Genomic DNA, 26299 nt, shown 5'->3' on the forward strand with positions numbered 1-26299 from the left:
ATGTAAATGAACATAACAAAGTTTATTCTTTAAACTTCCATAATTTTTAATGCTTATAATTATATACTAGTTTTTTTATGGCATATTTTCCTGTGCTTAACTATTTGTCGGCATCTGTAGTATTTTGATATTAGCATTGAAAAATAACAATTAACAAAGTTAAATTTTAGTAGAATAGCATCAAGTCTAACAATGTGCTAGAAAATTTAATTTGATTGATAATTTATTACTTGGAATTTTATAATTTTGACTGATAAAAATATGCTATTAATTGTTAGGATAAAATTCATATCCTGGTTTGTATCCTTTTCGCTTGGACTTGCTTTTTCCTATGGCACTGAAACCTGCTGATGCGTCGCAAGCTTTTCTCACCACCAATCAACAAATTGGAGTGTACCTACTTCAGTTTATGGCGTTTTAATGACTCTCCCTCTGCAGCAGCCAAAAAACTAGACACACCATCGTGAGAAAACAAGCATTTTTTTCTGTATTTCTGTGGGGCATTGATCACGTTTTCCGGCGTTCCCCAATTCACATGCATAGCCGCTAACTCCACTCGGTTCAGAGTGAAAGACCGTTTTGCTCCAAGTTGGCCGCTTTTCGCCATTTTGCGCCGTTCCCTTCTGGCGTCGGATCCTGAGGTGCCGAAAAGTTTTCATATTCATTTTTTTTCACGTCCAAGCGGTCGTGGAGAGCTTTTTTTTTCGCGCGCTGCAATTCACTTGTTTTTGTTGAATCCACTAGACCTACCGTCGATTTTATTTCCGCAAATGCTCGAGCTGACCGCAAGCAAAGACCGATTGTGTGTAACGGGCTTTCAAACTTCGTCAAAGTTGTTGAAGGGTGAAATCACAGAATCATAGAGCAGGAGGGAATGAGTTTTATGGAACTGGTCTGCGCTACGGGTCCGTAGCTACGTGACAAAAAATCGATCGAGCGTAAGCTAAAGTTTAAGTTGATCTTTTGAATTTCTAGAACTACTGTCGTGCCGTGAAAAAATCACCTTTGAAGCTCGGAGTGGGTGTAGTTTATTCACTCTTGACTGTAATAGATGGGTTAGTTTAGGAGACAATGATGCGCTATTGGTGCGAGTGCTTATTAACTGTCGGCTTTAGTGTTATGATCTGACAAAATGGAGCGGGAATAAGATAATATAAACTTCTGGCACCCATATTAATAAATTTATTCCAGCTTTACCTCTTAAATATATATATAGTAACCATGTATTTTCATGACTCCAAAAGTATTTGAACTTGATATCTTCTTTATTCGTATACATACTTGTATGCATTGCTTGTAATTAATCTTTTTTTGCTGGAACTTTGGAAATTTAATAGTTAATTTCTTTCTTATAATTATTTTACTTGAAGTTATGATCACCTTTTCAGTAATTATTGTATTCACACTCAATCCTAAACATATGCAAGTAATCCTTAAAAAAATGCATTCCTCGAATATCGCATCCCTAGACTAGTTTTTACAGTCTTGATACTATTCTTGATTCTGTCCTTCACTATCTGCCCCTAATAATCAAACCTCGGTCTCCTAATAGGCTATTCCCGTCAAATGTTCTCTATATTGTATACTTTGCATACGTGATGAGCGGAACTGTGATATTTCAAGCACTTCGTTACCTGTGACTACTACTCATTAGTAACGGTGATTCTTAACTGTGATTGCGATCACCGACGAGAATCACTCATAAAAGCCAGCCGTGATTTGTGGCGCTGCTATTTTGTTCAATTCCAATAAATGAGCTCTTCGTAAAAATAGCGAAGAAACTAACTGAAAATTGGAAAATTAAGCAAAATACTTTTTTGAGCGAACAGTTCTGATTCTGAGTTCATATTACGATAATTAAGTAAATTAGATATGGTATGGTAAGGAATTGATAAGTGGTAGCCATAAAACTCCCATCGGCATTTTTTTAACATATTTTATATTCAAACCGTTAGCTTTATATTTCGTAAAGGATGTCTTATTCATATAAAAAGATACTTTATAATACGTGACATTGCTGCAGTTGGTAGCAATGGTAAGTATGAGCCGAAGCTATTTTTACCGTATTCACAGTCGCAATGATTTCGAGTATTTAGCGATTTAGCCACTGGCAGTGACGGCTACTTCTCTTCAATCACAGGTGGTAGCGATATATCGGTCATCACTTGGTTGTAGCATGAGCTATCTTCACCGAATCCACAATCACAGTGATTTCGAGTATTAAGTCACCGGCAGTGACTGCTACTTTTCAGTCACGGTGATCCATTCACAGCTAGCGATATATCGCTCATCACTACTTTGCATATTTGTCACTATGTTCTCACCAAATCAATGAAATCAATCCGTGTAGGTATGTTTAGACTGGCGTGCGCAAAATATTAAAATTCCTCCACTCATTAAAGCTCAGGTTGCGCATTAAGTATGACTCTTTTACACAACCTTTACTTATCCTCGTGTCCTTCTCACCTGCTCATTTGCCCTCGCGAAAGGGGAATGGCATCCGTTTCCATTTCCTCCTTTTTTCTCCGTCATCCTCCTTTCGTCCACACGGCTCATCTCACGACGCTTAATAAGTTGAACTGACAAGCACCGTGGAAAAGGTTTTTCTTTATTTTTTTCTTTCTCATTTTTTTATTCTCCTCAAATGGTCTCCATCTTCCCCGCGTCGGAGTCTCGTGTTTGCCCTTCCGATTCGTGCCTGCCGCCTTTTGCGCAAAAAAAAAACGCCTCCCTCCCTCCCTCGCCTGCCTCATCATCAGACACCGCCTCCTCCAATCTCCAACACTACTATATAGCCTCCACACACGAGGCGTCCATGATAGTGGACGGTTTTCATTAGGGAAGTGACAGCGTTAGCCGGGTCTTGGAGCACGGCGGGCATCCGTGAGCAAACAGTGGAGGTATGGTCGCAGAGTCGGATGAGGACGAGAAGGGGTTGGGAGGGAGGTGGGGAGAGATCGTGAGGGAATGGAGGGGGGAAGTTGAGGGATGGTGGGAGGGGGATTTGAAGGATTGGTATGGAGTAGGGGGAGGGGGAATCGTGAGGTGACAAACTACGAGCCTTTTCCGTGAAGAGTGATGGAGGCATGGAGCGTGGCCTGAAGGAATAATTAAGTTATTGCGGATGGGACAGTATTAAAATAAAAGATGCAGTTTCTGGCGCAATTCGGTGGAAATCTATGATGTTCAACATAATGAACAGTACATGTCTATTTCCAAACTTATTTATTCCAATCGATCCATTTTATGCCGAAACCTGGATCGGTCGGAATAAATAAAGGCGGAAATAGACAATAACTTTTTATTATGTTAAATATTAAAAATATTTAGTTTATAGATGGATTGTTGAAATTATACAAACTATACGTCATTTTACATTGCAATTAGTTGAAAAAATCAAACTTAAATTTCATTATATTAATGTTTCCATGATATGCCTTTGAACAGTTTCTCTTTTTGATCGAGTAATAGATGAAACAACAATTCAGAATCATTATGTCAAGGAGATACTAATATTTTTTAAACATTCATATCGCTTAAAATTTGGGAATGATAAGGAGTATCATTTTGAAAGACTATAGGGTATAGAGTATTTATGTTCATCTCTGAGAACTTCTCTCTCGAGATCCGATTGCAGCGCACAAGTCGGTAGAATGATGTTAGAAACTAATGGGAAAGCAATCACCCTCTGCTTAGCGCAATGAAAGTGGAAGTGCCTTCTTAGGCTATACGGAATATTTAAGTCATTTTCTTAGTACTACTTATAACTACCAGTTTATTATAAAAAATATTTTTAAAAGGATATCAAGTTGCGACCGATAATATTTATTTTAGAGTTTCTCTTTGATTAGCTTAATTTTTGATGGACACGAATTACATGAGACATGTGTGAGACAATAAGATAGTAAATTCCAGAAAATTTTTCTAGAAGCTAGGGCAAAATAGTTTGCTGTAGCTGCTGTGCTGACGGAAGGTAGTCGTGCATTGTAATACAACCCAGAATATCGTGACATTTTGAAAAGCATCTTTTCCTATTTCGAGTGTGGAATTGATGTAGCAACTCATAAGTACGCCAACGCATAGGCATGATTTTGGCTCAAGAGTAGGTACAAATCAAAAAGAGCAAAAGTAGTACCAACTGGAAACGTTGTGAGTCGTGGATAATTTTCACGTATTCATTTTTAAATAAAGTAATTGATTCTTCTTCTAGCCGTTGGTTTTCATTACCCTGTAAATTCTCTTCAGTGTGATGTCCTTCACTAAGTTTATAGGATTCATTTGGGTCATTATTGCCGTTTGCTTGACCCTGTTATGATACGCTTTAAGTGGTTCCTAAAAAAACCTGGGAGTTGTCGGAATCAGGCAGTGGAAGAGGAAGGTGAGGACGATCTCAAGACAAAACAAACACTGCCTTAATGGAACGTTGACGCAATGCGGAGGGGGGAGGGAATCCTGTGAAACTTCCATTTAGCACTTCAATTGGAATGTCAAATTGATGTTGCGACACAGATGATTTCCTACCGATGCTTTGCTCCTCCTATAACTGCCTCCTGTATTCTCTGTTTGCAATATGGGGAGAAAATTTAGTAGTCTTAGCGATTGTTTTTGTAGAGATCACTAGAAAAACTTCAGAATACTCATCCAAAATATAGAAATTCCTAGCCTCAAAAAATTGCAGTGCATAGTGTGCTAGTAGGACGGACCTATGTTAACGATGAGTGCTGCGATCGAGTATGAACTTCATTTTAACGTGAATACGTATTAGTAAACCCTAGCGAGTCTTACAGCTTTAAAACTATTGCGCTAGGTAGTTACAAAACATTCATTAATTACATAGATATTTTGTTTCCTGGTCTCTCCTGTTTATGATATATTTAAGTTTGAAATGATCTCTAAATTCACTTTTATATTATGGTTATGGCTCTTAAAATAAGTAAAATGAATGATAATACCTGATCATGTAAATGTCATAAATATCATGTTCATTTTATGAATAAATTGAAGCAGAACTAATGATCTAAGTTGGGCGCATGGATTGATTTTATCATGTAAGGTGAGAATTCAGAGTTGGCTCAGGCAAAAGGAAAAAAATGATTGGAAATCAATAAGAGTAGCCGAAAATGTAGGTTTGATTATTGCTCCTTTTTTCTCTTCCTCTTCAACGAGTCAAGCAATGTTGAAATTAAAGGTAGCTAAACTCTTCCACAATAATTTTAATGCGTAACTTGTTACTTATATTAGTACGCCTTCAAATAATTGTGGAAAAGTGCACCTAACTTTTATTTCAGTATATCGAACTTTCACTATATCACGCCTGATTCAGTTAAATTTATGCGTCAAAATTAATCCTTCAACCGAAGAGTTGCTTGATGGAGTGGATTTTAAATGTGCCATTTATAAATTGCCTTCAAGCAAGTAAGGCGTGACCATATGCGATTTGCCTTCCCCCTCAATTACCAAGTCTCAACCTCGCCAGCATATATATGGATTGTGTGGGTGGATTTTGAGTGCGGATCGCACAGGAAGGAACCCCGAACATCATGGAAAGCCAAGCGCAATTTCTGGCTCTTTTCTTGCCAAGCTTTCTGGCATATCACCCCGCCGACAAGCGAAGAATAAAAATGAATTAATTCTCTTATGAAGCCTTCTCCATGATAACCTCCTTAAAGGATTTTCTTCTTCTGATATTCCATTTTTTCGTCATTTTTCTTCTTCCTATTCCTATATTTCCTATCCTATAAATGTAAGTTTTATACATTTATTTGTGTAATTTTAAGATGAGAATTAGAGGAAAGAGAGGAAGAAGCAAGAAAACTCCATAGACTCCGGTAACACGTATCGATTTCTCATTCCCCCTTTTCGGTCAAACCGAGTCTCTTCCTTCGCTTAAGGAGAAGACCGAGGGCGGTCTGTGGGGTGGTGTAAGAGGACGGGGAAGGAAGGATGCCAAACGGGGTGAGAGCTCAAGGGAGGACGTAGAGACAGAGAAAGAGAAAAGAAGAAGCCTTGCGCCGTGCCCAGTAGAGAGAAGGGGGTGCAGAATAGAGGGGGATAGCAGCGCAGATGAGCGGGCAAAAGGAGGAGTCGGCATCGGGGGGAGATAAAAGGGCATTAGCGACCAATGAGGGAACAGGTTCGTTTGCGGAGATGGGCCGGGCGCTAATTAGCAGATACGCCATTGGCTGGCCTGGTTAGGGGGGACCCCTTTTAGCTTTGCGCAGTGCGCGCCGGGAAAATGAGTGGGCAGTGGGAAAGGAGGTGGAGGGAGGGGGGGGGGGTGGAGCGATTAACAGGGTGGTAGAGGAGTCAGGGGGCGAGAGGGGGGTGGGGTGTAGGGGTGGTAAAAGGGGGAGGGGAGGTAAGGGACAGTTTGCCCAGTGGATCGTTAAGGAGTTCTCCGCCCCTTACACTCTCTTTCCACCAACTACCCCTCCTCCCCAACACCACTTTTGTTTTTTTTCCTTTTCTTCTCTCCTCGGATTTTCCTGGAGCAGCGAAAAACAAAAGCGGCTCTAAAAGGATCGATCCGGATATGCCATACTGCGGAATACGTGGAGGCTTTAGCCGGCTCTTGCATCCTAATTGCGCTAAACGGGCGCGCACGCAGATGGTATACCTGTGGTGTGATTTTTCTCGCAAAAACGAATTCATTCGCTATACTTTTATTTGGAAATTATTATGCAACTTATGGGACTATGCTATTCCTAATACCTTTACCCACAGAACCCCTAAATGTGCCCTAATCCCTTCCCATATTCCTTTTCCCAATTAACCCCCGCAATGCCCGGATTAAAACTTCAACAAAAATGCAAGTTTAGTATATAAACCACCGCAACTCCAGAAAGCCGAAGAAGACAGCTGATTGGCTGGGAGCTTCGACCACCAGTATTAAAGAAATCTCCGCTTGGCTTGGCTTGACTTTTATTTGGATCCTCACGAGTTGGTAATTATATATTCGCTAATTGACGAAACCGGCAAACTAATTACTGCGAAAATTGATTGTTTGAGGCGTAACTTGGTGAAAGCGATTCATTATTAAAATTAAAAAGAAGAACTTCGTGCTTTCACATTAATATTTATTCAAACATTTACGACCATGGTTTAAACGTTGATGATAACGTCTAGCGTTGAAACCATGGTCGTAAATGTATGAATAAATATTAATGTGAAAGCAAAAAGTTCTTCTTTTTAATTTTTATAATTACTGCGATATAAAATCCACACTCATACCGAAATGACACGCATGGTAAAAATTGTCGAAGCATTGTTATATTAGCGCTTTGGATTTGGTAGTAATGATAACTAATTGACGGAAGCTGCAAACTAATTACTGCAATGTTATATCTATGACTACTTATATTCCCAAAGTGGCACGCATGCTAAAAATTAAATACAGGGTGACTTATCTGAATAAGATATCCTTTGACTTTGCTTGGACTATGCCATATCGTGGAGCATAAGGCTTTACTCGGCTCTTGAATCCCAATTGCGCTATAAGGACGTGTGACTGTGGCTTGTGCCTGTGGGGTGATTTACCTCGCTATAACTATTCTTGTCGAAGTATAGTTATATTGGTCCATAGCAGTAGGTGGTAATATTATCTAATTGACGAAACCTGCAAACTAATTAATGCAATGTAATATCCATACTTATTATTCCATAATGACGCGCTTGGTAAAAATAAAATACGGGTTATTTATCTCAATAAGATATCCTCTAACCATAATATTACCCTATACTCTGAATTTGCATGGAATATGCCAAATAGTGGAGCATGAGGCCCCTCTTGCTTCCTGATTGCGCTGAAAGGGCGGGCATACAGATAATGTGCCTTTGCTGTGATCTCCCTCGCTAGAACGAATATTGTCGAAGTACTGTTATCTTGGCCCTTTGGAGTTGGCGGTAATATAATCTAATTGAAGAAACCCGTACATTAATTACAACAATTTTATACCCTGCCTTGTTATATCCATACTCAATATTCCAGAATGACGCGCATGCTAAAAATAAAATACGGGGTGATGATCACAATAAGATGTCCTTTGACTTTAGAATATACCATTTGCCCAGAATATGCCCTATTATGGAGAATAAGGCTTTAGCCGGCTCTTGAAACTTAATTGCGCTAAAAGGGGATGCTTACAGGTAATATGCAAGTGGTGTGATTTCTCTCGCAAAGTCGAATCTTATCGAAGTACGATTATGGTGGCCCCTAGGAGTCGGTAGCAATATTATATAATGCAAGAAAACCACACACTAAATTACTGCATTGAAATAACCGTCTCATTATTCAAGAATGACATGCATTCTTACAATAAAATACGGGGTTTACATATGTAATATTATGTTGATTACTTTTGTACACAAAGTTTCACAAACAAATAAGTATGTAGATAGGCCGTGAAGAGAATAAAAAAAAAAGAAATCTCCTTAAAGTGTTGTGAGTAGTAACTTTAGTTTAAAAAAGCAATTGCGTTCGCCGGACATGTTAATGAGTTGTAGAAGTATAGTGCATTTCTCAGCTGCTTAAGATTTTAAGTTGATTGGGTTTGAGATAATATTCTATGAGGCAATTTCTCTCAGTCTGTAGACTTTTGCGAACCCGGAGAGCTAATTAGCCCTTCTCCCCGAAGAATCGAATTGCGTCAACACCTATTTATCACTTTGTCAACATCTAACGATATTTCAGGAAAATGTTGGTGATGCAGTGATTTTTCTTATGATAGAGTACACCGCTTACTGTATAGGTGTGGTAACGTGGTGGGGATGACGGTTAAAAATATCAGTAGTTTCATGAAAATATTCTGATAATATCATTTAAAATAACTTGTAGGTTTTCACTCGTTTTTTATGGAATTTTTGAAATTTTTTAACCAACTTCGGCATGCTCTCACGATTTCATACTTATTACCGTAAGTTTATAATTAACTCATTCCAGATGACATTGAGGTTGCCAGTTGTTTTATTAAAAGACGCATCCGATCACTGTCGATTGGTGATTGTCAGTTAGGAGTGGTCCCAGAAAAGACATCAGATTAAGTTGCATAAATCGATTTTGATCGCTGGGAATGTGACGCATGAAATACAGTCCCATTTCATCATATGAAGGCTCGAGTTTAGTAATTCAGTGCATTTCTGCATGCATAAATTAAATTGAAGGAAGGCTACCATTTTCGCGGAATACGGCACCGTTGGAAATTAAGTACGAAAGTAATTACCCTAATTTTCATAAGCTGAGTTTGGAAATTCTGTGTCATCATTATCTTCCTGCATTTCCTATAGTACGTACTGCAGTAATTGCGACGAGATAACTGTGCCTTCCATAATAACGTTTTGTAATTTATTAGTGAAAATTGGCATCTAATAACGTCTCCATCAAACGGGACGTCGCAGTCTGAGTCCTTTTAATACCTCTCCGTAATTTAAAACAACTTGAATTTTCCCCTCTTTCATGGAAAACATTCATTTATTTAGCCTGAGAACACTCTAAGTAATTGGTAAATGATCACCAAACGTATATTTTCCAGGAAAATGTCGTGGAAAATATTAATTTCGACTGATCTGCTCATTTATGACGGAAAATGATTATTAAAATTGGGGAAGTAGTTTTAAACTACGAACGTAATTTTATCCTTAGGGAAAATAACTCTAAAAGAAGTTAAAAATTATCCGTATTTTTATCGCACTATTATCATCCTCAAAAATGAGAAATTTAAGCAGCGTATAATCCCAGTGTGGTGAGATAAATGTATGAACACGGAACGTGAAGGCATTCATTATAGATAAATTATTTCTTTCCAGATTAACCCATTATAACCCAATGTTGCTTATAAGCAACATCAAAAATGTATCCATTTTCAGCTCTATTTAGGAAAGATTTAAACTGAGTGTTCTTTTGTGCTGTAAAGTTTAATGGCAAAATATACATCTGCCACAATAATTATGATTAAGTTGAAAATTTTCACATTTTTAAAGTGAGATGTCTTGAACTTAATTCCTCCCAGAAGCAGCTCTAGGTTATATAGGGTCAAGAGAAGAGGGTCTTGAAAACTTTGGATCTTTTCCTACAGCTACGACATTGATGCATTAGGTAATTAGAGCTCATATATTAAAAACAGGGAGCTATTTCTACATATTTATGGAAAGAATGAATGTCATTTTCATAGGTAATGCAGTTAATAACTCCTTTTTAAATGTATCGGTGTAACTTGGGATAATTCATGCAATTTTCTGGAGTGGGGAAAAACATGGAGGAGCGTTTACCTCGCTTAATGCCGCTCTCATTGAGAAAGGCGGTGCAAAAAACCAATACACTCCCGCGTTCTCTGAACGAGTTGAGCAGTCAGTCAGTCTTTGTGAGACTCTTGAATTTTCCTCATTTGGTTTCGCATCGGCACCGTAAGGTTAGAGACCTTTTCAGTGCACGTTTTGCGTTTTAGATGGAAACCAGCTTTTATGCCGTTTCCATTAGTCGTTCCACTACCCCCCTCCCCTCCTCACTTCCCCTCCACCATTTTACCCCCTCCACTTCATGTCTACCCCCCCCACCTCTCTTCGTCCACTCTTGTGCGCCTTTGGCGTGGCCATAATTGCAGTCACGTGTTTCGTTAAACCTTCGTCGTGCACATGGCGGTTTGCTGTGAACTTGGGTGGGGGGAGTTGTACACCCTCTTGAAGGAAAAGGTGGAATAGAAGCGGTAGTAGAGGAACGGAATAAGGGGAGTGGGGGGGTGGAATTCGTGACATTAGTGATGGCAGAAAAAGGTTAGTTGGGGCAGGGATAGCATAGAAAAAAAATACTCATTTCCACGCTAATGCGCGAGTTCACGAATGACTTTTTAACTCCTTACTTGTCAATAGGGGATATTTTTTTACCAACGTTTTCCCCGTCCATTCCTTCTCTCGGGTTTCTCGTACATCGGGGAAAAAAGTCTTGTGCATTTTTTGCGACGTCTATCCATTTCCTCCTTTCCTGCGTGTTCTGTTTCAATTTTTTCGCATTCCTCCCTATTTTTTGCGAACGACGCCCGGCTGGCTGTCTTTTCTCTCATCAACTTTAGAGATTAGAGTCTTGATAGAATCTTTGCGATTGAAGGAGGAGGACATGATATCGGTCGCTAAGTTGCATGCTGCTTCATTATTTTTTAGACACTCGGAATCTACGTCTTTTGAGAAAAAAACTTCTGGTGTGCAGGTTATCCTTATATTAGTATGTTAATTTCCTGTATTGTGGTGATATTTGAGGAAATAGCATTATTTTTTCTTTGCCTCGAATAGATAAAGATGCTTAACGTCTTGAATCTTGGCATCACATTTAAGTTCAATGATTTAACACAAGCAGTTATTTAAAGCTGATTCTGTGTGGCACAAGCCAAAGAAAAGGGAGGACCAAAATATGTCATTCTTTTTTGCTCGGAGCGTTCGGTGTTATTTATAAAAGACGCGATAAAAATACAATGTTAGGGCATAATTATTATTATGTCTGACATAAATGTCCTGAGTGAAATTGCCATTTTGGAGGTCATTAGCATTTGTGGGAAGAATTTGCTCTTTTTCATTGCAATCTTAATCCATGTAGCCCATAGTATTAATATTAGGGTCCCCGAACACATTGGTATAGATCGAGGGTTACAGAGAACGTAAATAATTGCAATTATCTTGAGCTATTCATATATTCGATTAAACTAGGTAACCTTCAGCCATGTAAATGTAACGTCTCTTTTTTCATGTTTTTGCGAGGCTTCATCATCAGCATTTATTTTCACCGCAACCAACATTGCTGGCTCTTTCATATTGAGGGTGCGGCAGCATAACTATTTCCCTCACTCCCCGCATGATAGCGAGGTAGAGGGAGTGACGTGGAAGGAGCCATAATCAGAAGCTACGTGATCTTTCGCGCGGTCACGTGACGCGAATTCGTTCCGCGCGCTTTTTGGGTCGTTAGAGAAATTAAAGGGAGTCGTGGGACAAAATGGAATGTGTTGGGAAACGAAGCGGGGACTACCTAAGTGCGGGTTGGGGGAGAGAAATCATGTTCGCAACTCACAACGTCACAGCGCTTGTTTCGCCCCTCGATGCGTTTTTGTCTCGCTCATTAATTACCGCTGCGAATGTCAGGTGGCGTTCGGGAGTTTCGTGGGCGAATCCCGATCGTTAAGCTTTACCCCATCCTCTTCGGCCCTCGCGGTGAATGACAGACGTGGTAGCGGAGGGCAATCGTCATTTGTTTCTTTCTTCATTCCTTTTTTATATATATTCCCTTTCCACCACCATATTCGCAGTCGTCTCGCAATTGGGACTAATTTGATACGCGTTCTCCTCTCTTTTATATGCTTTTTTTGAAGCGGGAGTCACGGTGAAAAGCTTTGTTCGGGAGCAAACCGGCGTCGAATTGGGGGAAACGCGACGTCCAATGAGGGTAGGAGCGTGGAAAAGAAAAGGGATCCATCATTTTCGATTGTCTTTTTACTCTTTTCTACCGTTCCCTCCGTGTATTTATATATTTTTTCCCCCTAGCCCTCTCGTGGTCCCTCGTTACGGAGCAATTTACTGAATATTTCTCCTTTTTTCTCTCTCTCTCAGTCCTCTTCACTCTTTTCTGCTTCAGAGCGACGGTATATATTGTGTGTGTATATGATTAATGGGTTCTTACGTCGGAGTTTTTCGTGGGAATTACGATTGCAGTTTCTATGGTCTATGTGCTTGCTCTGACGTGAGCGCGTTATTTATTTAATAACCGATATTCGTCATGATTAATTCGCCGGTCTCGTAGTTGGAAGCCGTTTGTCTCTCAATTCTGCCGGCAGAAAAAAGTCCAAATAATGGATTTCGGTGGAAGAGTCTTGATGCTATTTTTTTGCATTTATTCCCCAAAGGTCATACCTTCTTTTAAATTGATTCCGGTATTCAAAGAATATAAAAATTAATCCACCTGATGAAACGAAGTGGATTATTCTTTCATCGATTGTATGAAAAGAAGTCTACCATTCGGTCAATATAGAAATTGACGCACTTGTTCTGGTAATCACAACCTTCTGTTCTTATGTCTTGACTATTGTATTCTTCGCCTCTGGATAATGTCTATTACTCTTCATTATATCTAATAACTCGATTTTTTTCTTCCCACATCCTTGTCTAACCTTTCTTTCTCCTTCTTACAGTTTTAGTAAGGGGAAAATAGCTATTTATTTTATAAGTGATCGTATGATTCTTTATATAATAAATCCGTGAAAGTTTTGCTGGAACCAAGTCCTGGTACGTTTTTTGAATCATCTTAAACTAATATTAGACCAGATTCACGGTTAAAATAAGTGCATAGTCCTATTAAGTACGCTTCGAACCCAGTGTAAAGTAGAATGACATAAAAACGTTTAATTTGGCTTAAGATTCAATAAAGAGTGGAAGTACCAAACCCTAATCCGGAATATCTGTGGCTCTATCTACAAGTTGCTAGCTTATGTACTCTCGTGACCATATCTTTGAAGTAATAGGAAAATCTTATAAAATTTTTTGATATCATTCCTCATCAGAGTTGGAGAGGAATATATTCCGATCATGCCTGCCGGCGGCGATTTTACTACAGACTCACCCATTGGCATGCACTTCGGAAAAAGTCGTGGTTTTTTTTTTAGTGTAAGCAAAATTTTATGATTTTGACGTCACAATGTGGGTCCAAACAAAAATATAAAATTTGTCTAATGGGGTTTCAATGTTAAAAAATTAGTGATATAAAAAAGTTTGATTTTCATTGACAAAATGTCAATTATCGGATTTAAGTATTCAGAGACGAGCCACGGTGAAAACTTAACGGAGTCACCCGCAATGCACAAATTGTGCGAAAATTCCACTGAAAAAAAAATCATTCGCCTCGACCAGGAGTCGAACCCGGATCCCCCGATGGTTCGAATCCCGGTTAAGGCGAATAATATTTTTCTCTGTGTCAATTATTAGGTTTTCAGACAAGAGAAAAACAAAAAAAGCACTTTTATTCACGAAAATTCAACCGCTAATCGTAATACTATAGAAATGCCTCCGCTTCCCTTAATTAATAAATTCCCACTCCACTGCCGCCATTCCCGCTGTTGCACGGCCATCTATCTGCAAAAATAAAATGCCCCCTCCTCCCTCTCCGCCACTCGCGTATTGGGTCTTTTGTCCCCGTGGCCCTCCCTCCAAACATCCCTGCCGCCCTGAACGTCCTCAGAAATCGATGATAAGTAATTTTTCTTTTCCCGGCAATTTTTTTCGTCCCCAATCCCGCCTCCCATTCCTTCCTGATCGCCGGACAAAATGAGGTTTATTCTCTTTCATTTTCTTCGTCTTCCTCCACCGATAGGGAGGCAAACCTTTTACTATCTCTAGTTGCTACAGTCTTGACCGTTCTATACTAGGATCGAATAGGTATTAGTTAAATGAAACATTGCATTATTTTCAATGGATTTTAATGTTTTTTTTTAAATTATTAACGTTTAAGGAGTTTCGCCATATCGTGCCACATATCATACAAGGTAATCGAATTGGTGTTTTTATCGTTTTTCTCTCCGTTTTCCCAGCTTGAGGGTTAAACTTCTTACGTCCTAGTCTGTATTCACGTGGTACCCATGTTAATCACCACGTTTTGAGCATTCGATTGGGTGCCGGTATTACCTGACATTTTAATTATCTTCTAATTGTTTTTAATATCGATTGGTACTGGGTTTGAATATCGGTCCGGTCACGTTAATATTCCCTGATTTTAAGCTTCTACTAACTTCCATACTACCTTTGTCCTCAATTTGTAAAGTGTTTATCTTTCTTTCCTGTCCAAAAAATTTGGTTTATTCAAGGTTAAAGATGTTTTATGTGTTTACAATAGTACCTAAAACATGAATAATCGCATATGGGCAAAGATTATGAGACGAAAGGACAGCAGAAAAATATCTTCGATATTAAAGCACTATGGGCTGTAATTGGCAAAATGAAATGGATAGAACGAAAATTCTAATTAAGCAGGCTATTTAAAAAGCTTTTAGGGCCCTAATTCCAGCGAGAATAAAGGAAAATATAGCAACATGTACGTAAAAGAATTAGATTGCCCTAGGTGGAATATAGGGCTGCACATAATCGATCCGAGGATTGTGATGTGAATCCCTGATAAGATGTCAAATGGGTCGAAGCTGCTGAAGCATGCAGTCCATCTTTTCCTATGATATATGTGAATGCATTTCGCAACCATCAGCGTTTTTAACCAGACTCCTCTCTCAATATAGCACTAATCTCAGTCCTCAAACACGGCCCCCGCACGATTGATTCTTGAAACTAAACCGCACGTCGGGGAAGATATTCCGTCTTCTCCTCACAGCCTAAGGCTCCATATCACCCGACTATCTCCATCGACGGTATGAACTCATCCCACCGGGATCTAATTTCCATTTTTGTGTTTATCGTTGGGGAAGCGATCGCATCGTTTTATCCCATCCTCGGATGTTTCTCGCTCAGGAAGTTTTTTTCCCGAAGATGGACGTTTGGGGGATGTTATTGCATTTCCGGGCGGTTGAATCAGTCAGAGTCGGCGGGCTGGATCGGAATTGCCCGTCTCCTTAATTTATGCATGGGATGGTGGAAGGAGCTTGAGGATTGGCTCCGAGGATGGACGCTTGGGGGCAATGAAGGAGCGGACTTCAGTTGTGCGTGGCAATGTTTGGTCTTTGTTCTCCCTTGCTCCGTCTTCGCCCCCATCCTGAACAGAAATGCCCGTCCCGAGACGTTAATGTTCCCCTCAGGAGCCAACGGGGTGATTCCGAGCCAAGATGGATGTCACTAATTGCCGCTCGGTTGGTCCTCGGCCATTCTTCTCGGTGGCTGTGTTGAAAGCCACGATTTCTTCGCAAGAGTGCTCGGGAGATAAGCAAATGGGTATTGAAAGATTTTCGTGATAGATGTACTTAAATTCTCTCTGAGATCCCACCAGGTTAAACGCTTCTACGTCTGCAGTGCCGTGACTAGGAGGGGGGTCCAGACCCCCCCAAAATATAAAAAAGCAATCATTTTCCTTGATAAAAAAATAAAATATTAAAAAATCATGAATTTACAATATTTTTCTTTAACAAATGAAGTTATTTGGATTATGAAAAGTGTTAAAATTAGTTTGAAACCCTCTACTTAGTACCCTGTTTTTAAAAAATTTTCACCTCTGGTTTTGGACGCCCCCCCGAGCAAAATTCCTGGCTACGACACTGTACATCTACATACTCCTCTGCAATTCGCCTCAACAGGCGTGTGGCGGGGAGTGTTGGGACACTAGCCGTTTACAAATGAAATAGAAATTCTCTAACGAAATCACGTCCAGAATTTATTTAAGTTCTTTGTTGTTATACCTTTCCCTTCGGCATTTAATTTATCGTTTCTATCGAACCTATACATACAGTGGGGTTCTAATATGATGTTTTCCGTGTCGCTCTTAATGATATCTCTTCTCAATTGCTCAAGCAATCTAAGCTTAGCGGGCAGTCTTTACCCACTAAGCTACCATGATCATTATATGGGTCAATGACGTAGATATTACGTTTCATTTTGCTTAATCATGCAAAAAAGACTAAAATATCATGTTTATAAATTATTTAGTACAGTAAAAATTTATACTTTTTCGATTTTATGGGATTAATGCCTTAAGTGAAACTATTTTTCATGAAACTTATCATTGAACAGGGTTAAAAAATATTATTTTTCCCCGTAAAAGATTAACTTAACTGGTAGTAATTATTTCGAACTATCATAAAATTTTTCGAAATCGGTTCCATGTACCAATTGTAGTCGCATTTTGCAATGGTGCTCATTTGTTAAATGAACAAGGGCATTTTATTCATCTGCGATGGAACTTACTAACAAACGCCATCCTCAAATTCTTCTTTCGTTATACCACAATAATGCCGACCGAGTCCCCTCCCCTCTCGAAATTCCGCCAACCTCCCCTCCCATACCCTGGCACTCTCTCACACCCTCCTCTCCCTCCCCTCCGGCGGTCCCTCCCGTGCCATTCTGGATACTGTGGTTACCACTCCGCACTCCTACCACTTCCCCTGAACCAACCCCCGCGTCTCCGCCGCCTCTTGTCTTTTTTTTATACATTTTTTCCGCCCGCTTCGCTTCCCTTACACACTCATAAGAAGCACTCTAACCCACCCTGGCCACACCTCCTCTCTCCTCCCCCCCCTAGCCCTTCACACAGGCAACTCCCTCAGCACTACAAGTACGCATTTCCACCCCGTGCTCCTTCCACCGCCTGCTTTCTGCCATTGCATTCCCTACCTTTTATTTTTCTCGGTTCATTTCTAACCCAGAGGGTTTTTTCTTTAGCCCAGGAGGTTTTCGGCCTCAGAAAATAAGTGTAAGCTGCAAATATTGCGCTTACATGGATTTAATTTTTAATCTTATCCAATATTTTTTTCCGATGCCCGAATCAACAATTTATTTTAATGCGATGCGAAGTAACTAGATTTTGAAAATGCATTGGTCAATTTGGAAGGCTACGGCAAAAATTAGCAAATAGCTCCATTTTGGTTGTAGAAATAGAAATATTTTACTGTAAGATTTTTATTGAATAATGATGGCCATGATAATTAAATTAATACGATGGTAATTTAATAATTATCAAATTATACCCACATTAATTTTTAATGCAGCTATAGGACAATTACTTGGGTCCACTTCAACTATATAAGTCTATTGTCATTAAAGAGACATTCTATTGATATATTGATAACAAATCAATTGGAACCTGGGACGGTAATGCTAAAATATCGGAGGAATGCACAGAGCTATATTCATTTCATCCTTATGAAGGCCGAAAAAATGCATGTTACTTTAAAACATTCCATCATTGCACTAACCGAGTGTGATGACGTCCTTTGTTCCTGACGAATCGGTCCAGATTTTCGATAATTCATTCGGTTTCCAAGCAGTGCGACTGATTTTGTAATAGGTATCGATATACGGGCGTCAATAGTCATTCCCTCTGTTTCGGATATTTGGAGTTCGTATTATTGAAAGAGGTCGCCGAGCAATCTTTAGATAGTAGCTGCTTTCATTGCTTATTAATTTCATTGCCATTTATATTCAAGAGTTACTCTCCCTTCGTCATCATCTGGTTTAATGAGCATTCAGTATTATGAACTAGAAGCGAAGTTTATTAATAGGACAATAAGTGTAAGCTACAATTATTAAGCTCATATGGATATAATTTTTAATCTTATTCAATGCTATTCCCCAAGCTTAACTTAAAAATAAGTATTTTAAATCGATGCCAAATAACAAACGTTTCAATAGCTTGTAATTATCCACCATGGTTTTATGATGTGGTTTAAGATGATATCACGCAGGTTCACTAAAGTTAATTTGTAGGACAGTTAATTGATAATTTAATCATTAATATTTCTTTAATATGATTATTTTCATAATTTATTGTTATTTCCTAAGATGCATTCAACCATATGGTCGATACGAAGGAAGAGGAATTAGAACTGCTCTCGAGATCTCCGGCATTTTACCTCTTAACTCTTCGTCCTTCTCATACCTCCGCACGCTCTCTTCCTATAAGGCCCATAGCCTTCGCTTCCACTCTTTCCGGGAGTGTCTTTCCTTCCACTTACACCCCCTGCCACACCCCCTCTCAAGCCATCTCCAGCTCTCGAAAGAGAGAGACAGAGGATGGAAGGGGGAGGAGAGAAAAAAGGGAACGCAGCCCTGCGTGACAATCATGTCCCAGGGTTCGACACTTATTTCCCTCCAGGGCCTCGCAACTTACGAGACATTCCCCCCCTTCCACATAGAACCCTCCCCTATCTTCTCCTTCTCTACCCCTTTTCTAAAGCTATCCTTCTCTTATTCTCAGCCTCCTGATACTTTTCTGTCTCTTACCTCCTATTCACTCATAGAGATTCAGGGAGTAGAACTGCCGGAAAAAATGGATGGAAAATTTAGGGAAAGGAATGATGGGGGTTAGCAATAGAGAAATATAGCGCTCTTAAACAATTACTTAGCTATTGCAGTTGTTGCATTTACTCTAAAATAACATTTTTGTGTTTCCTTTGAAATAATTGCGAAGCTTCTGTTGGATGGAAATTCCTTTATTTCACTCTACAGGTATACACCAATGCTGATGCGGAATAGTTTTGTTTCTTACTCGTTCTGTAACCCCAATTATACTCATTAAAATGCACAGATTTCATTTTAAAAATGTCATCAAGATCATAGCTAAATTTTTAGGCGTCCTTACTATTTATATTCCTTAATGCTACTATTGTTATCGATAATGCTATTCAATTACTAGCATTAAAATAGCTTACATTTAGGTTTACGCGATTACTTTGTATTTAAGGTTTTTCTTCTGTAATTATTTGCCACCCCATAACTTTTTCTCATCCTATGTCTTCTCATCCTGGATATAACTATTCTCATCCTATTTCTCCTATGCTCTGCATGTGTCAAGCAGCTACACCTGTAAAATGGATGGAATAAAAAGTTAGGGAAATTTTTGCCAAGAATTATCGATTCAAAATTTGCCAAATTAAAATTAGTAAATAAAACTATGGACATCTATTTATGCTACAAACCTTAATAAAATTTGCGTTTTTCCCTCCTTATAAAAGTAAAATTGTTCATAGAATGCATTAAAAACTGAACCAGCCAGAATTTGCGAGCTTTATTAATTTACCAATTCTTGAATTCGTCTTTCGACTTATTTTTTATTTAGCTTTAAATCCTCTACTCTCCTCATAAAACCTTTTTGTTTAGAAGTTAAATTTTCACCCATTGACGTTAGTTTTACTTAGTTTATTTATTAATTTCTTAAATGGGCATGAGGAGAAGCCAAATTTAAATGTTTGAAGTACAAATATCATCGTCCTGCTCATTGAGTTTGAGTGTGTACTGTGGTTTTCGGTTTTTTATGCTGTTCTTCGACATTGTTATTGTACGTGTAATTCCAAAAATACATCATAACATCTATGGGAATACAGTATAGTTCAACAAGCAGTACCAGAAACTCATTAGAATTGCGCTCATTTAATAGTAAACCATATAAATCGCAAGTTATTGTTTGCTTATTGTCCTACAGGTATTACTTAGCTATTACAATTGTTGAATATAGAAAAAAGTAATATTTCAATGCACTTTTAAGGAAAAATACGGAAGCTTGAGTTTTTTTTTAGAAATTACTTCATTTCACTCAGCGGGAACACACTACGTAAAGAATTTTGTTTTTTAGTCGTTTCGTAATTCCACGTATTCTCATTAAAATGCATAGAATTCGAAACATTTTAGGGAACACAGTATCTTTTTATTTGATTGAAGTTCAAATTGTTTTTCGCTGTAATTTTCGTGAGGATAAAAGGGCTTCTGCAGTCCGTGGACTGATTTCTCCGTCGATCTGTAATTTCCTGCATGCGAGTACTTACTATTTGACTCTTAAGAGTTGCACGCGGTGTCCCGGCAGTGTACACCCGATGAGGTACTCGGTAATTCATGCATGGGATCCTTTGTTGTTTCTTTTTTTTCGGCAAGAGGGAAGTCGTTTCCGTAAAAATTGTTCCCCCGGGTTTTCTTTATTTTCTCTTTCGTATCCAGTACACGTGTGGCTAAGAAGAGGGAAATGGGGGCGCCATATGCATTTTGCCTCCCGTCATCAATTCTTAATTCAATTACTCCGCGCGTCTGCGAAAAAACCTTTTTCCCAGGCGCGGAGAGAGAAATAAGTAGGGGGAGTTAGGAGAGGAGGAGTAGTAGGAGGAGAAGATATTTTATTTTCTCTTTTGTTTTTGGCCCTCATTTTGTCTCTTCTTATTTCTATCGCCTTACCCTCACCTTTCTGTTCTTCCCCACTCTAAAAACGCTCCTCCCGCCCAAATACACGGGAGCTGAACCGTATGCCCACCAACACTTTCAAACATTCTCTGCCAAAAACTCTTTCGCGTGAGTTTTTCCTTAAATTCACCATTTTCATTGGCGGGGAGACATTTCCTCCCACTCTTTTCGCTTCGTCTTTTTATCCATTATACCTATTCCCTATCCCACCAACTTTCGCATCACTTTGTTCATTTGTTGAACCTAAATCAACTATGGGTATGAAAATTTCAGTGCTATATATTTTTTCCGTACTTTGTTTGAGTACTTGGCTCGAGTAAGTTACGTGTTTTGAGTACTTACCTATGCTATGTGATATCACGATTTATCATACGATTCCTAATTTAAGGCTCTTTCCATCGTTAAAAATTAATTCTGCCCGAAGAATTGTTACCTTTTACCTCCTAATAATTAAAGTCTACTGTAACTTCTATAATGTTCCGATTAAAACTAATCTTTGTCTCGCATGCAGGTATTTGAGCAATGAATTTAAGAAATCCTTTATATGCTGCTTACGATTATATTTTGCCGAGCAGTCACGAATTAGTAATTCAGCTCTTAAAAAAAAAGTATTTCAGCACTGCATTTCACGATAGCAAAACGACTAATTCAAATAAAATTTGGGAGAAATATATAAAAACAATAGACGAATTTCTCACGAGTTCAAATATAAAATTACTCGAATACACTCCACGTACTCGTAATATTTTTTTTCCGAGAATGTTTTTTCGGGAGACTTTTATGGTTTCTAATGCATGTATTCATTTATTTTACCATTTCATAGAAAAATTCAATAATCAAAATTCATAGGAAAATCTAATGTCCATCCCGTAGAAAGTACCTTGCTTGGGTTTCGAGCAATATCTAAATTGCAAAGTCGGGAAGAATATTGTAGATGGCTAATGGAAGGTCACTTTAACCCATCCGTCCAAGAAGAAAGCCCTATTCTAAGAAGCCCTATTCCATTACGGCGAGATATTAAATATTAACGTTCTATTAATCCAAATCAATCCAACGTTGGAATTATATTTTTTCCCCAAAAAAATGAAAGGGGGGAGGTGGCTCTAAATTTTTCAACCACGCCACTAGCTTTGCCAAGATGCAATTTTAATCAGCAACCTCTCCAGACTGCTTTTACCCCCGAACCCCCACCTCCCTTCACCATTCTCTTCCCCCACTGCGGTGCTACTCCGTTCTTTTCCTACTTTTTCCTGACATTCTCGCCAATCACACCTCCTACTCTTCCCCACTCCAAAACCTACCCCAGCCTTCTCCATTTCCCTCCAATCCACGCCTTCCCACCTTCCCCGGCCACTCTCGGAACCTCCTCCACATGCAGCGGTGTGCCATACCCTTACAAAATGACATGAATTCTTAACGATACTGGGCTGGATGGGATGGTCATGTTTGCGCTTCGGGATAAGGTGGAGAGGGAGGGTGGATATGGTGTGGAGGGTTTGGGGAATGCACTGAGGTTGGGAAGACTGTATGTATTGTGTGGGGGGAGGTAGAGGAGAAATTAGGGTTCCGAAAGGTGGAAAAGAGGAGGAAATATAATGGAATCGAGACGAGGGTATTGTGTTTCCTTTTCCTATTTTTTTCATCCGTCCAGAGGGAAAGAGAAGAATGGTTGGGTTACTCTCCCGAATGGGGTTTTTCGAGCCGTTTTATTTCATTCATTCATTTGTTCTTTTATTTTTGCTATTTGTTTTCTTTCAAAGAGTTCCCTTATGACGGATGGCTAATTCCGAAATGTGAAGCGGTTGGGAGCCGTGTAAATTTCGTTCATAAGGGTGGTACTTAATCAAACGCTAGAGGGCTGTGTGAAAGAACGTGGGGGAATTTAATTTTTGAAGATATGAGCGCAGGAAGTCCATAAAAGTGAGAAGCAGATGATACGTGCATATGAATTATTGCGCATTCCGAGCAGGCAATCCTAAAATGAACGTCTCTAATTTTTCATCTACCTACTCAATAACTTCTCGCGTTTTCATATTTAGATTTTGCGCGAGTGGTAGTCAATGAGCAATCTAAATTGAATTCGTCGTTTTCCATTTCAAATTTTGATTTTGATATTCTCTTAAGTGGCAGACTCGGAAACATGTGATGTAGATGAGTTGTAACAGTATTTAAGAGGGATGTGTGGATCAAATCCTGGCTTTTTTGTGAGCTTTGATTATACTCTATATGGTTTCCTGTAGCTGTTGGTCGTACGACACATTTGTACCGTATGCATGGCGTACACTAATTCAAAATTCCAAGCCTCATCCCCCGGAATAATTTAGTTTCCTTGCATTCAGACTCGAGGAACTTAATTTAAAAACTTCTTCGTTTGGAATTTGAATATTATGCAATGGAGTGTCATTCATTTATGCAGCCTCTGCGGCAAAGTAGCTTCTTGAAAAAATACAATAGGAAAGTCTGTGGGGTGGAGTGTTTGATGACCTTTCCATAGGAAGAAATACACGAAATTTTCAAGAATGTGAATATTTATGAAGGAGAGGGGTTTTTCATTTGGAACATCAGAGGCATTTGTGCCCTTATCCCGCGTCATCCGGAGTTAATCCCTCATTTGACTCCAAAGAATGAGTCGGAAGGAACCTTTCCATCACCTCCAGTCGTAAATAATAACCATTTTATCCACCCCTTCCATCCATTGGTCTTGCCTGAAAACATTAACTACGCTCCTGTGGGAATATAGCTCATTGCTGATTACAATGCCGACCCACCCTCACAATAAAATACATATCCCTAGCAGTGAAAGCGTGGCAGAGCAGCGTCTGAGTGGGGGAGCTAATCAAAATTCCGATTGAACGGGGACGAGAAGAAAATAAAGGACTTATCAGCGGGGACGACTCATCAGCATTCCTGTTTCGTCTTGATTTCTTTTTTCCTCTTCATCTGAAACCACATCGAATCGTTTCATTTCACATTTATTCATGAGCAAGATCCCTCACTAACACATATACGACAACCCAACCTTGTTTCTCCATCTTCTTCTATTTTTTTTCTCTCTACTCCTTTATCTAAGCCAAGCCACCCTCACGTATATGTGTGTCTATATGTATGTGTGCGTGAAGACGCTCCTTAATGCTTTTTTATATCCCTTTATATTCGCTCCCGCACTCCTTTTTTTCCCCCCTTCCGCCGTCTCTCTCAGGATACGGATCCCTTATTGCGAGCGAACTAAACAAACTCCTCATCCAATCCCATTATTTCCTCAAACCCTCTTTTCAGAGAATCTACTCCTTCCCCCCATTCTCCTTCACACCCCCGCCTTTCCAGCATCCCGTGGACCAATCAGAGCCGTCCATTCCCGAATCACACTCCTCCCCCACACTTGCCTCTCCTTGAAAGACAACCCCCACCGAACTAGTTCATTCCCTTCCTTCTCCACATCCCTTTGTCTAAGCTCACTTCACTTTTTTTCCGCGCATACGCGAGGGTGTGTGTGAGTAGTATATATATATAACCCCTACACCAATCCTGCCTTCCAGAAACGAGCCTACCAACCCCTCTTCTTTTTTTCCCATACGAATCCTTATTTCCGTCTTCGATGCACCCCCAGCGTGAGGGGGTTGATGCTTTCTCTCCCTCTTCCTTCCCACCGATTCCTTGTCACTCACCTTGCCTCTCGGCCGTCGCCTCCACAAGAGAACTCATTTCCCAAACCCCTCCACCCGATCCTTTTCCTTCCTCCCTTCTGGTCATTCGAGAATAAAGCCTTCTGATTTCGGCTTCTGTTCTCTCTCTCTCCACCCCTTTTTATTCCCTCAATCATTATTTTTTCTTACAACGGGATGCCAAGTTATTTGTGAGGAATGCGAAATGAAGCTTTCCATACGAAAAAGGGATATTTTGCTAAGACGCTGGTATTAATCCAGATTAATTATAACAAATACTAGCAAATATTTAACTAAAGCAATAAAAATTTTAAGTTAGGTTCAAGTGATATAAAAAATATGGAGAAAGAATAGAATTCCACTATTGATAATTGATATCGATGACCTACAGTGTATTATTCGAGGCGCTAATGCCACGTGTTTGCTTTATCTTTTAATATTTAGTTATATGGGCAAATGCTATTTTACGACAAATGTGAAATGAGGACATCAGTTTATGACATTAATGTTTGTCAATTGACTCATCTGAGCAAGCCAATGCAGAATTGTGTCAGTTACCATTGAAAGGTATGTCGTAAGGTATTGTTATTTTTTTAGCTTTGTTTTTTTTATATTTTTCATCCGAAATCATCTACTATTTCCACCATTCCATTAATTATAGTGCACTTCCTTCTACTTAGCGGAAATAATGCATATCACCTAGATACTTGTGAATTTAAGTACCGGTAATTGTTAATTTTTCAATCACCAGCCCATATTTTCAGCCATATTATCGGGTTTATTAAGAGCTTTCACTTGCATTATCTCTTAATATCAGTATTATTATAATTTCAGCCATTTGCACTAATTTTGTGGTCTTCAAGAGATCTCTAAACCGTTAGCTCGGAGAATTGAGCATGCCTTCTTCCAAAGAATTTACGTAATTTTGTTACATTTACCTGCTCGCGATTGGAAGGTAACCATGTTAAGCAATTTATTTTTTTTTGGGAGATACTGAAAATATTTTGTACGGAAAATAGGAATAATAAAGGAACTCCTCCTGATTTAAATATATTAGCAAAATCAGTTTCAGGCTTTTACAGGGGACCAGCGTGATGAATCACAGCTCCAAGATTTCCCATCACCCTTTGTAGTGCCCGCTTTTAAGTATTTGCTCGTTTTTATAAGCCGGGGCTGTCGGAAGGGGATGTGCACCCTCATCTCCTGGAACTACCCCCCCCCCGCCCCTTACTCCTTCACAGACGGCCAACCACTGTCCCCCATTCCCGAAACCCCTTCCAACACCCTCAAGGGTCCGCGCCTCAGGGATACACACCCTTTTTCTTAATCTGCCACCCTCTTTACCTCCCCCCACGAATTCAAACCCTTCACGCCAACCCTCCTACACCCTTTTTTTTCTTCCCCGGCCCGTCGTAATTTCACATTATGAGATAGAGAATATAAAATACGACTCAGGGTCTCTTCTATTCTTTCTCTCTTTCCCAATTTTGAATGCTTTCCCTTAACACTCACCCACCCCTTCATTCTTACTCAGACGGCCGCGTTATTTCTACCCACCTTCCTCCCCATCTTATACCACCCCGCCATACCCCTCTCCCCCCATCTCGAACACTTCTTCGCCTCTCCCTACCATATCTTCCAGCCGTTAAAGCTTTTTCGGACTCCAGAGCCGTCAGACGCATGCACGCGCTACGCCCCCCACAATCCCTGCTCATTTCCACCCCTCTCTCTTCAGCGCCAGTTTCCAAAAACACCCCTTTCTTTATATACGTTCTCCTCCATAGGGGGTGGGTATGCGA

This window comes from Ischnura elegans, chromosome 8 (assembly GCF_921293095.1).
Source record: "Ischnura elegans chromosome 8, ioIscEleg1.1, whole genome shotgun sequence".
Lineage (NCBI taxonomy): Eukaryota > Metazoa > Arthropoda > Insecta > Odonata > Coenagrionidae > Ischnura > Ischnura elegans.